A 13,078-nucleotide genomic window follows, 5' to 3' on the forward strand; every position below is an offset into this window, starting at 1 on the left:
TGAGACATGGCTTTGTTTCTTTGAGAGTGATCGACACTGTGGTTTCCCAAATCTTACTATCTGAAGACTGAAATCCTCAAGACTCTAGGAATAGGGGAAGGAGGAATTAATTTATTAGGGACCTTCCTCACATTCAGAGAATGAGACTTGATTTTTGTGGCTGCAGTGGTGCATAAATCCCATAAAGCTAGTCAGCCATTGGCTAATGGTCTAAAATCCCTAAAGCATTAGTTAGAGCTGGAGAAAGAAGTCCCATTTAACTGGGCATCTAAGATGCTTTACTGATAAAGCAGGACCGACAGCTCAGTCTGAGGTGTTGCTGCACAGAGTTCCCCTGAAACTAATGAGATCACCATACTTTTATTAGCCTTTCTTACAAAGCAACCGTTTAACAAAACTTTGGGTAGGAATTAACTTTCTTTTTTCCCCTTTGGTGCCCAAAGAACTTCTATCTAGTTAAGGTCACTCCACTTAAAAGCATTTTCCTCACTGCTCTTCAAATGCATCAACAGAACAGAGGTCTCAATTTCTTGCCTCAATAGAACGGTGCAATCCCAAATGGGCGATCTGAATTGATAAGAATGTGTGAAGAGCACAGGAAATATGCAGAACCCAGAGTTTTCTGGACCAACTGTAAATACAGGCTCATAAAGATTAATGATTATAAAATGTTCCATCAGAAAAGAAAGGAAGGACAGGAACGATTCTCTTCTTTATAAATTCTCCAAAAAAAAAATCCTGGTAAGTAAATATAGCTATAATTTTCTCTTTCTTGAGTGTCATTTAAAAAATGGAGTCAAAATACACTAACATTGAGTTCTTTTCAAAGGGCTACCTTAATCAAAATTTGGGGGAGCAGAATGCTAATATTAATTTAGAATCTTATTAGAACACAGGTTGCAGTTCAATGTTTTGCTCCTCTATGGTCCCCACCTATATTTTGGAGACAAAAAGTTTAGAAAATTAAGAAATACCAATGATCAATCATCAAAGTATGTATTTAAAAGTGCAAAATAGAAAAGAAATATAGGACAAGATCTTTACTTCAAAGATATTATGACCTCCTTAGAGAATAAAAGTAACACACAGAGCCAATATTTAGATGATAAGTAGTTGGGTATCGGTGCCCCAGAGGCTCGTAGAAAATGGAAATGCTAAAGGGACACCAGTTCTAAGACAGGAGGTATCAATATGTCCTACGGTTGTCAGGATGTTGTCCCAGAGGGCCTGTAAGGATAGCAGGACTGGGGTTGGCAAAGACAAGGGAAAAGAAGATTAATCTGGATAGCTTTTTGAGTGGTGGGCCTGACCCCCCACCCTAAGGGGTGGTGCTGCTTACCAATGCTGAGGAACAATGGGCGACGAAAGTATTTTTGAGAAGAAATGTTAGGAGAGCCTTCAATGCCAAGGATCTGATATTACGTGAGAGCTGATAAACAACCTGGGAAGATTTTTGAGTAGGTTAGAAATAGGATGGCAGTGGGTGCAGCAGGCAAAGCAGAATAGTGGAACAAGCCCTAGACTTATATCCCCACTTCTGGGTGGAACCCAGTGTTTGTGTCTCATGATCAGCATTCTACCGATGATATCTAATGCCTCAGCCCTGGGCAATGTGAATAAGGGACATGGCAGTCCCTTTTGATGAAGTATAAATTATTTGATGAACTATAAATTATTACCAACAGATAAGGTAGTCGTGTTTTAATATTATCTGGGACTAGGGTTGGTGAGAAAAAAGAGGGTCAAGAGCTGTTGTTCAGAGCGTTCATGTGTGAGGGGATGAGGACATGGGGACGTTTATTAATGATTCAAGGTGGAACGGAGGACTTAAAGAGAGCAACTGAAATTATTCAGTCCTGCGTATTCTAGCTTCTGGTTTCCAGCTAATGAGGTAAATATCTTTTCTGCTTTATTAGTCTTAAAATATACTCCAGGTCATAAACTTGTGACTCTGCCTTAGCTGGTATTTTATGTAAAAATAGCATTTGTAATAATTTGTTCAATTATTGCCTGGCAAAACACCGCACAGTACAGCCAGCAGTCAAAAAATGTTAATTGATGACAACTATGATTATGTCTAACAAAAATGCATATCCTAAAAAGGTTCTTAAAATTAAAATTACCTAAAATGCCCACCAAATAGCAGTAAGTTAATAATGCGCTGGTTTTGTTATTTTTCACTTGGGGGAGGAAAGAGAGAGATTTCCAAATCTTGGCTGCTCATCAGACATGGCACAGGAAGAGATGAAGCACATTTTAAGGTTCTTCTGCCTGATCAGCCAGGAGAATGGAGATTATTATGATAAGACCTTATAAAAAGAAAGTGCACATTTTATCCCTTAAAGAAAACCAGCCAAGACTACTTTAAGAAAAACTTCCATTAGGAAAGGGAGATAAGCAGAGTTTGTCTCAAATCCATATCAATTGCAGTCCAGTTGATAGTTGGGAGTATAATTTGATGGTCTCTATATTTGCACACATACTGTTACTGGTAAAAAAAAAAAATCAGATGTGTGTATTTTCTCTTTATTTCAGAGAACCCTATGAATTTAAGGCTGGCAAAGTCGATCACACAAGCTTGTGATAGCGATAAGAGATAAGAACACAAGGAAGGCCTTCCTATAAAAAGTGCCTTAGAAATTTCTCATCCCACAAAACTGATAAAAACTCAACATGCAGAGCACATAGAGAATGCCAAGGGCTGAAGTGAGATTGCTCCCCAAACAGAATGCTCTCCGGCAGAGTCCATTTGAAACAAAGGATGAGGGAGGTGAGCCAGCGGGATCACAGGGAGGGCCTTGGTGAAAAACAAGACACACAGAAACACCTGTCTCAGGGTCAGCAATGTGCAGGACCTTAACGCAGCACTGAGATGCTAACCAGCTTAGAGGCTCCTCCCAAGGCCCGTGCTCTCTCTACAAGAACCTTTCCAACTGTCTGTTCTGCACTTCTTGGTACTTATTTGTGTGCCAACTGTGAGTGTTGGGTTGCTTCCTTTAAAAAGATACGTTGAAGTCCTAACCCCCAGCACCTGTGAAAGTGACCTTATTTGGAAATAGCCTTAGCAGATGTAATTAATATGTGCTAAGATGAAGTCATACTGGAGTAGGGAGAGCCCTTGGATCTACGACAGGTGTCCTCAAAAGAGAAGGGACACTGAGGCACACAGAAACACAGGACAAGCTCCATGTAATGATGGGGCCAGAGATTGGAGGACTGCGTCCGTAGACCACAGAACACCAACACCTGCTAAGAGAAAGACATAGGACATATTCTTCTCTGGAAACTTCAGACAGAACATGGTTCTCTGGTTTTTGGACTTTCTGCCCCCAGAACTGTAAGAAAATACATTTCTACGTGTGAAGCCACTTAGTTTGTGGTGCTTTGTAACTGCAGTCCTAGGAAACTAATATACCAACCACGATTCATCTCTATTCATTTTTGTAAATGTCCTATTTTCCTCAGTGAGATGGCAGCCTCCATGAAGGTAGGCCCTTATACTAAACTCTTTTCATCTGTCCCCTACCCCCAAGTGTCTAGTTCACTGTTAAAACAGAAGCCAAGCCATTCTTTGTAACCACCACCAGGCAGTGTTCTAAAGCACAAAGTTAAGACTACTGAACAGGTGGCAAATGGGTGTTAAAACCTGCTGGATGCTAATTGCCAAATGAATGAAATCTCTGGAGTGTATTTTTCCTAAAGCAAATCGCTGTATATTTTACTTCATAATTGTTTTCTAATGATTTCTATGTTGCTGCTTCCATAACATATTTTACTTGAGTGACACAACTAACAAGCATAAAACAGGACAATTAAAACAAAAAGGAAAATGTTGGAGAAAAAAGAAGAATAAGGAAACATCTAGCTCAGCAATGAGTTAATTATTACACTTGAATGCTAAACATACCTCTGAGCTTACTGGCAGCCAAGGAAAAAAGTGTTATAGTGGGTGTTAGAGAAAAGGGAAAGCATTTAACTTCAGCTGAAGAGTAGAATTTTCTCCTAAAATAAATTCTATAAGAAATTTTATGTGAATTCTTAATGTGAACATTTATGTGATGTTGTAAACTTAATATATATTCAAGAAACTAACTTGTTAATTTCTTGAATAACTATTTTACAAAGGACATTAACATGTTTGCAAATGGACATTTCTTAAGTAACCCCCAAAACAGCACCAAGGATATTTATGGATTTCATCATTCATTTATCCCAAATAATTTTTTAAGTGCCTAAAATATTTTGGGGCTGTACATGGTGCTGAGCTCCAGAAGTAGTCCATGTCCTTAAAGAACACTCTGACTAGTGGGACAACTCATTATAATAAAATATGGTATGTACAAAAAACATTAATAGCAAAAACATTTACAGCACTGAGAAACGAGGAACCTTAGGATGTGATTTAAGATAAGATTCAATGCGAGTGAAAATGACACAGGCCAGTTGCAGTTCCTCCTGGTAAGCTGCAGGGTAGATCAAGAGAATAAAGCCAAGACTGAAAATAAGTGGTTGATGGGCCTAATCTGATCAGTAGATATGTTTTGCTTACACAATCATTTAACATTTTTTGATACACTTGAGCATTTTAAGATTATGCAAAAGTTGGGTTTCTGGCTTCTTTGAAAATGGGAAGACCTGGGCACACAGCAGCAATTGATTGCATGTATTGGTTGTTCAGGCTTGAAAACCACTGCCTTGGACAGCTTTCCACAATAATCAACAATGTCCAGTCAACTTGTGGTGCTCATGCAACAGACTCATACAATGGGCAAATTCTCTAAAGAGCTCCAAGTATGAACACTCTTGTTTTTCCAAAGTAACTTGCTTACAGATCAGAGATATTCAAGCTTCAAGGCTGTCATTCTGTTGTAAAAATGTAAGACTTGCCTTTATTGTTACCTGAGTGGAATGTCAAGCTGCTGTCAACCAAATGAACTGCAGGAGTCCCTGCAAAATACTCTTGCATTAATTTTCCTTCAAAAAGGCAGGTTCAGTCCGTCCTGGCAACTGCAAGAGCAAGTGCCCCATATCTAGAGGCTGGCAGCTCCTGCCATGGCAAATGGATCCGAGACCGCAAAGAAGAGTAGTGACCCAAAGTACCGTTCACTGGGCACCAATAATGTGCCAGTCATTGGGTTTCAGGCTTTGTCTCCATATTCTCATGGAATCTTTACAACAAGCATATGTGGACTAAGATATTATCTTTATCCTACCAGCAAGGAGCCGGAGACAGAGGTTCAGTAACCTGCCCAAAGTCACAGAGCTGGTCAATGGCAAAGCCGGAGTTCAAATCCAGGATTGTCTGATACCAAACCCTGAGCTCTCAGGACCTTCCATCTCTAAAATCAAAGGTCACCACAACACTACAGTGTACACAAACTATGTATGTATATACACATACATACACAATTCACAGACCCACGTGCTAGATACAATGTGTGCCCAATGTTTTAACAATTATGACAGATACATCCAGCCTGAAATCTTTTTTCAGAATTATGTGTGATGAGATATCAGTGAAGTACATGGATTTACTAGGTTCCAGTTGCAAAGAGCTTGACAATCTATACAGGACCAGAAATCAACAGGGAAGGGTCAAATTGTTTAGAAGACAATATTGGGAAAACTGATTCATTATAATGAAAATAATAAAAATACCTACAGATAAAAAGCAGGTTAAAATTATAATGATACTGCCCTTAACATCTTTTATATCAGCAAAATTAGAACAATGAAAAAAGCTGAGTGTTGGTGAGGGTTAGGAACTAGAGCAGAGGTTCCCAAAGTTATTTGCATATTGGAATCACCTATGAAGCTTTAAGCATTATTACTGTCTCAGTTTCACCCCCAGTAATTCTGATTTAGTTAATCCAGGTTAGAGTTTAGGTGGCTGGAGTTTAAAAATCCCCACACATGCTCAGCCTAAGTGACTGAGCACCCCTGGGATAGAAAAACTATCAAGGGGTACTGGTGCCTTTGTGGCTGTTTGGCAGGACCATCCACATGACATAACCTGTATGTACACAGACCACATGACCCAGCCGCCCTGCTCCTGAATATGCATCCCAGAGCAGTTCTTACAACAGCCCAGAGGGCGCATGCACAACGACGTTCAGCCCAGGGTGGCAGTAATAGTAACAGGTGACAATCTGCTTGTCCATTGCAGGGGTGAGCAAATACCCAAGTGGACACATTAAGCAGGAGGCTGAACACAAGTGTCTGGCATACAAGGGAGATGTCTGAATATAATATAGAGAGACATCAATATATAAACAGCATATAAACCTACAGGGCTTACTAAGGTGACGTAGGGATAGAATGTAGATATATAAGAGAGGCAAAGGCCAGACTGTGGATGACCCTACATAGGGAGATGGTACCAAAGGGGTCAACAAAGGAGAACAAAACGGAGTGACCGCTGAAGGGGAGGGAAAGGGAGCAGTGGGCCGGATGCCTGGAGCGAGAAACCAGAAACGATCAACCACACACGCCCCCTGCTGCGGAGAAAGTCCAGCAGGTGGACTCAGGTAAGGTGCCTGTTATCCATGATCTTGATAAGAGCTGTTTCCATTTTGTGGTGGAGAAAAAGGGTCAGTTAAAATGGGCTGAGAAGAAGACAATGGAAGGTAAGGAGGAGAAGGTGATGAGTTAGTTATCCTTTTGTGGAATTTTGCTAGGAAAGTAATAGAAAACAAGATGGTATCTGTCTAGCAGGAGACGTAGAACAGAGTGGGTCTTGTTTTAGAAGATGGTTATCAGAAAGGCCTGATTGACAGTCCTGAGCAAGGACCTAGAAAAGATGATCTGATGGATGCTTCAGGAAAGGAAGGGAGCACTGTCCCGTGAGGGGCGGATTCCTGGGCATGCGTGTGGCTGCTGACACGGGTCAGTGGTGGGAATGGGCATGACCAGGAATAACTGTGTTTCTCTTTTCTCTGTGAATATGAAATACAGCCATCGGCCAAACAGAGAGGTGCAGGGAATGTTGGAGATTTGATAAGAGACAATTTGTGAAATTGTCTCTTCATTTACAAGAGAACTATTGCTTTGCACTGGATTATTCCGGCTGTGAGAGAGGCCACAGTTTAGATGCTTTTTTCCTAAAAGAAAACTTTTCTTAGCTGCTTTAATACTCAGAACTTCCATAGTCTGTGTAAGACTGTAACGTTGTCATTATTTGCCTCTATGTTCCTTCTCATCGCTTCCTATGCCAGTGTGCCAGTGTCTGAATGCAGAGTCAGAACCCAGTGCCTGTCTCAGTATTCTCACAGATATTTGTTAAATGAGTTTTTGTGTGTGTTTAGAAAGGCTCTGTGTCAACAGAGTTCAGGACTACTTTAAGTAGATTCTAGGGCATAAATGAGTTTCAACCAAGTCTGAAAGTGCCTTCTCGAGGATAGAAGTAAATAAAAGCTAATTATAAAAAAATCAATAATACTATCACCCTGATTAGAGATTTAAGTATAATTCCTCCTACAATAATCCCACAAATTCTTTTTTAAATAATTAGAGCAATAATTGTATATAAACAGATACTTGCCTTTAAAGATCAGAGATCTAATAACAGAGAAATGACTCCCAGGGATGCCATCAGTCCAGATTCAGTAGGAGCAGGAATAAAATCTTAGCAAAACCAATGCCTCTCAGTGTTTAAGTCAGAGATAATATTTAGAGTGAAATCAGTTCAGAAATATATTACCTATTCTAGAGCTCTCTGGTTTCCATATACCCTTGAGAATTGCATTTATTTCCCCCAAGAAGCTATATCCAGATTTGAAGGGTAAATTCTTATTATATTTCCAGCTAATCCTTTAATAACTGAAATCAGTGTGGGTGGCTGACACTTAGAGGCCCTTAAAATACTTGGTTCGAGCATTGTCTTTGAAACCTTCAAGCTATATGCATGAGACATGCATGCAGAAATGTATTTTTAACAAACTGGACCTATTATGAAGATTCTCCTTTGGTCCTACTTTTTTCACACCAGGGACAATTTTTTTTTTGAGAGGGCATCTCTCATATTTATTGATCAAATGGTTGTTAACAATAAAATTCTGTATAGGGGACTCAATGCACAATCATTAATCAACCCCAAGCCTAATTCTCAACAGTCTCCAATCTTCTGAAGCATAACGAACAAGTTCTTACATGGTGAACAAGTTCTTCCATAGTGAATAAGTTCTTACATGGTGAACAGTGCAAGGGCAGTCATATCACAGAAACTTTTCACATATAAATCAAGTATAAAAATCAAACAAATAATCATATCTGACTTGGTTGTTTATAGTTCATGATGCATGATCAAAACAGGGACAATTTTTTTAGCCATTGAAAAATATGTCCCAAATCCCTTTCTAGATTAGGAAGAAAAAATAAATAAAACATTTGTCATTTGTGGCTTAGAATCATGATTATAGTTACAAATGCCCTGACTTCTTCCAGTTAAAACGTAGGCTTCTTTCCTCTTCTTTCTTTCCTTCCTTCCCTCCTCCCTTCTTTCCTTCCTTATTATCTTTCTCTCAAACAAACATTCATCAAGGGCCTACTGTGCACCAGGTACTAGGGGTATAAAAACAAACCAAAGACAGGGAAGTCACACTCCACTGGAGCAGAAAAATACACCAATGAATAAAACAGAGAGAAATCTGTGCCATAAAGGAGATAAGGTTATCTAAGAGGATAGCAGGTGAAGGAATTGACATTTTTTTAAAAAAAGGTCAAGGGCTGGAGGTATCAAAAGTCTCCAGGGAGAGGTGACATTTGAATTGGACAAGTTGGTAGATAAATGGAAGTCTAGATTAAGATAATTGATAAATCAGTTTAAAAAATCTCAAGGAAGCCTTTAGTGGTATACAATTGATTATTGAAAGTATGTTAATTTCCAAATATTGATGTTTAAAAAAATAGTTTATTGATATTAATTTCTAATAAACTCCATTGTAGTTAGAGATTTTGAAATTATAGCTTGCTTAAAGGCCCAGAATATGTTCCATCTTGGTGAAAGTACATGTTCACTTATAAATGAAGTATAGTATGAAGTTGTTTGATGTGTATTTTTACATGAAATCTAAAAAATGTGAATACATAGAAGCGGAGAATGCAATAGCAGTTACCAGGGGCAGGAAGGGGAGGGAAATGGGAAGATGTCGGCCGAAGGGCACAAAACTGCAGACCATAGGATGAGCAAGACTAGAGATCTCATGTCGAGCAAAATGACTAGTTAATACTGCTGATTTGAATACTGGGAATTTGCTAAGTAGATTTCAGGTGCTCTCATCACACACACACACACACAAATGGTACCTATGTAAGGAGATATGTTAATGAGCTTGACTGTAATAATAATTTCTCAATGGATATATATCTGTATCAAATAATATATTGTACACCTTAAATATATACAATTTTTATTTAAAACTAAAATTAAGTAAAATTTAAAAAAAGGTCAGTGAAATTTTTGTGGCTGAATGACCTTCAGATCTTCCGTGTCATTCCTAATATTTTTTGTTCAGATGTCAATTGCCTAGACAGATGGTGTTTAAAATCCTCATTCATGATTGCTGATGTATCCATTTCTTCCTTTAATTCTGTCAATTTTGCTTCATGGATTTTAAGCTCTGCTATTACACTCACTTAGAATAGGTATATCTTCTTCATGAATTGACCCCTTTATCATTTTAGAATATCTCTCATGCCTCTCATAATATTCTGTTTTGAAGTTTACCTAATTTTATATTAATATGTCCATGGTATACTCCTCACACTCAATGTGTGTGTAGTGTGTTTCTCACCCTTATACTATCTATCACTCTCTTGGTGTCTTTATATTTAAGTGTTTCTGCTGTAGACAGCACACAGTGAGGTATAGCATATCCATTCTGTTAATCTCTGCCATTAGTTGGGGTGCTTAGTCAATTAATGTTTAACATAATGGCTCATATGTTTAGATTTATAGCTACCATTTTACTGTTGTTTTTGGTTTCCCATCTGCTTTTTGTTCTTCTTTCCTTCCTTTTTTTGATATCTTTGGTGTTAAATGATTTTTTAAGAACTTTTTGTCTATTAGCTGTTTAAAAAGCAATACCACTTTGCATTATTTTTAATTATTGTGGTAAAGATTACAATAAATATTTTTAACTTTCCAGTTTTATACAGTTAATATTGTACTATTTCATTTCAAATTAAGAAACTTGAAATGGAATAAGTCCATTTATGTCCTCACCACCCTTTCTGCTATGTCTGTCTTATTTGTAACATTTCTGTATATTATAAATACCACATGTAAATGTTATGATTTTTCTTGTTATATATTTTAAAGGTATTAAGAGGAAAAATTATCTTTAACTTTCACTCATGTGTTTATCATTTCTAGTGCTCTATTTTCCCTGAAAAAAAAATGTATCTTCATTTCACTGCAGCTTCAACAACTTCCTTTTACAATGATATGTACTGAGATCTGTTGTGGTGAATTCTCTTAGCCTTAGTTTATCTGTAAATATCGTTATTTTTCATTCATTAATGAAGGATATTTTTGCTGTGGACAGAACTTTGGGTTTTGATTTTTCCTCCAGCACCTTGAAAAGATCATTTCACAGTATTCTGGCTGTCTTTATTCTATTGAGAAGACTATGGTATTCCACTTGTTTTTCTTTCCATTTCTCTTTCCTTTTTTTAATTAAAGTATCATTAACATACAATCTTATGAAGGTTTCACATAAACAACATTATGGTTTCAACATTCACTCAGATTATCAAGTCCTCACCCTCCCACTGCAGTCACTCTCCATCAGAGCAGTAAGATGCTACAGTCATTACTTGTCTTCTCCGTGATGTACTGCCTTCCCCGTGACCTATCTATATTGTGATTGCTAATTATACTGCCTCCTACTCCCCCTCTCCCTCCCACCCTCCTCAGCCCCTCCCCTTTGGTAACCACTAGTCCCTTCTCAGAGTTTATGAGTTTGCTGCAGTTTTGTTCTTCAGTTTTGCTTTGTTTTTATACTTCACAAATGAGTGAAGTCACTTGGTACTTGTCTTTCTCTGCCTGGCTTATTTCACTGAGCATAATACCCTCTATCTCCATCCATGTTGTTGCAGATGGTAGGATTTCTTTTATTTTTATGGATGAATAATATTCCATTATCTATACGTACCACATCTTCTTTATCCATTCATCTATTGATAGACACTTAAAGTGCTTCCATATCTTGCCTATTGTAAATAGTGTGGCAATAAACATAGGGGTGCATATGTCTTTTTTAATCTGGGATCTTATTTTTCTTTGGGTAAATTCCTAGGGGTGGATTTACTGGGTCAAATAGCATTTCTATTTTTAGTTTTTTGAGGAACCTCTATATTGCTTTCCACAACGGTTGAACCAATTTACATTCCCACCAACAGCGTAGGAGAGTTCCCCTTTCTCTACATTCTCATTAGCACTTGTTTTTCCCTGTCTTTTGGATATTGGCCACCCTAACTGGTGTGAGGTGATATCTCATTGTGGTTTTAATTTTTATTTCCCTAATGATTTGCGATGTGGAGCATTTTTTTCATATGCCTGTTAACCATCCGAAATTCTTCTTTGGAGAAGTGTCTGTTCAGATCCTCCACCCATTTTTTAGTTGGGTTGTTTATTGGGTGTTGAGGTGTGTGAGTTCTTTATATATTTTGGATTTTAACATCATTCAGATAAGTCATTTATGAATATATTCTCCCATACTGTAGAATGTCTTTTGTTGTTTTTCTATATGTAATTTGTCCTTTATTTCTGGCTGTTTTCAAGTTTTTTTCTTTATTTTTCAGCAGTTTGACTATGGTGTGTCTAGGATGTGATATGGCTTTCTTTGTATTTATGCATCTCATCTGTTTGATACTCATTCAACTTCTTGAATCTGTAAATTATGTTTAGAAATTAGAATCTTTCATCATGTTTAGAAAACGATGGCTTTTTCTCTTCAAATATTTTACACAATTCTTCTCTCCTCTATTTCTGGGACAACAAGTATACTTTTTCACATTATCCCATAGTTTACTGAGCTCTCTTCATTTTTTAAAAATAACTTTTCCCTTTTCTATGTTTAGTTAGATAATACCTATTGATGTATATTCAAGCATACTGATTCTTTGGCTATCACCAATAAATCAATTTTTTATTGTATATTCAGTTCTAGAACTTAAATTTAGTTTTTTTTTTTTTAGAGGACATCTCTCATATTTATTGATCAGATGGTTGTTAACAACAATAAAATTCTGTATAGGGGACTCAATGCACAATCATTAATCAACCCCACGCCTAATCCTCAACAGTCTACAATCTTCTAAAGCATAACAAACAAGTTCTTACATAGTGAATAAGTTCTTACATGGTGAACAGTGCAAGGGCAGTCATCACAGTAACTTCCGGTTTTGATCACGCATCACAAACTATAAACAATCAGGTCAAACATGATTATTTGTTTGATTTTTATACTTGATTTATATGTGAATCCCACATTTCTCCCTTATTATTATTATTATTTTTAATAAAATGCTGAAGTGGTAGGTAGATGCAAGATAATGGTAGAAAACATAGTTTAGTGCTGTAAGAAAGCAAATGTACATGATCAGGTGTGTGTCTATAGGCTAAGTATTAATCCAAGCTAGAAAAGGACAACAAAACATTCACAGATGCAGAAGATTTCTCTCAAAACAGGGGGGTGAGGTTCTAAGCCTCACCTCTGTTGATCCCCAATTTCTCACCTGATGGTCCCCCTGCGACTGTGCCTGTCTTAGGTTGTTCCTCCCTTGAGGAATCTTACCCGTCTCTGGCTAACCAGTCATCTTCCAGGGCCATACAGGGAAATGTAAAGTTAGTAAGTGAGAGAGAAGCAATATTCTTTGAAAAGGTTAGCTTTTTACTTCTTTGCAGATTTATGCCCTGTGGGTTTTATGCCCAGCATTTGTCTTGAGGTATCTTCACCACTTGGAAGAATTATGATACTCGGTAATTTCAATATGAGGCACAAATTCTACTTAAGGGTTGTAATTAGGAAGGAAGAAGAAAAGCTATAGAAGTAGCAGATGGAAGAAAACATGGGAG

Source organism: Manis javanica, chromosome 13 (assembly GCF_040802235.1).
Source record: "Manis javanica isolate MJ-LG chromosome 13, MJ_LKY, whole genome shotgun sequence".
Classification (NCBI taxonomy): Eukaryota; Metazoa; Chordata; class Mammalia; order Pholidota; family Manidae; genus Manis; species Manis javanica.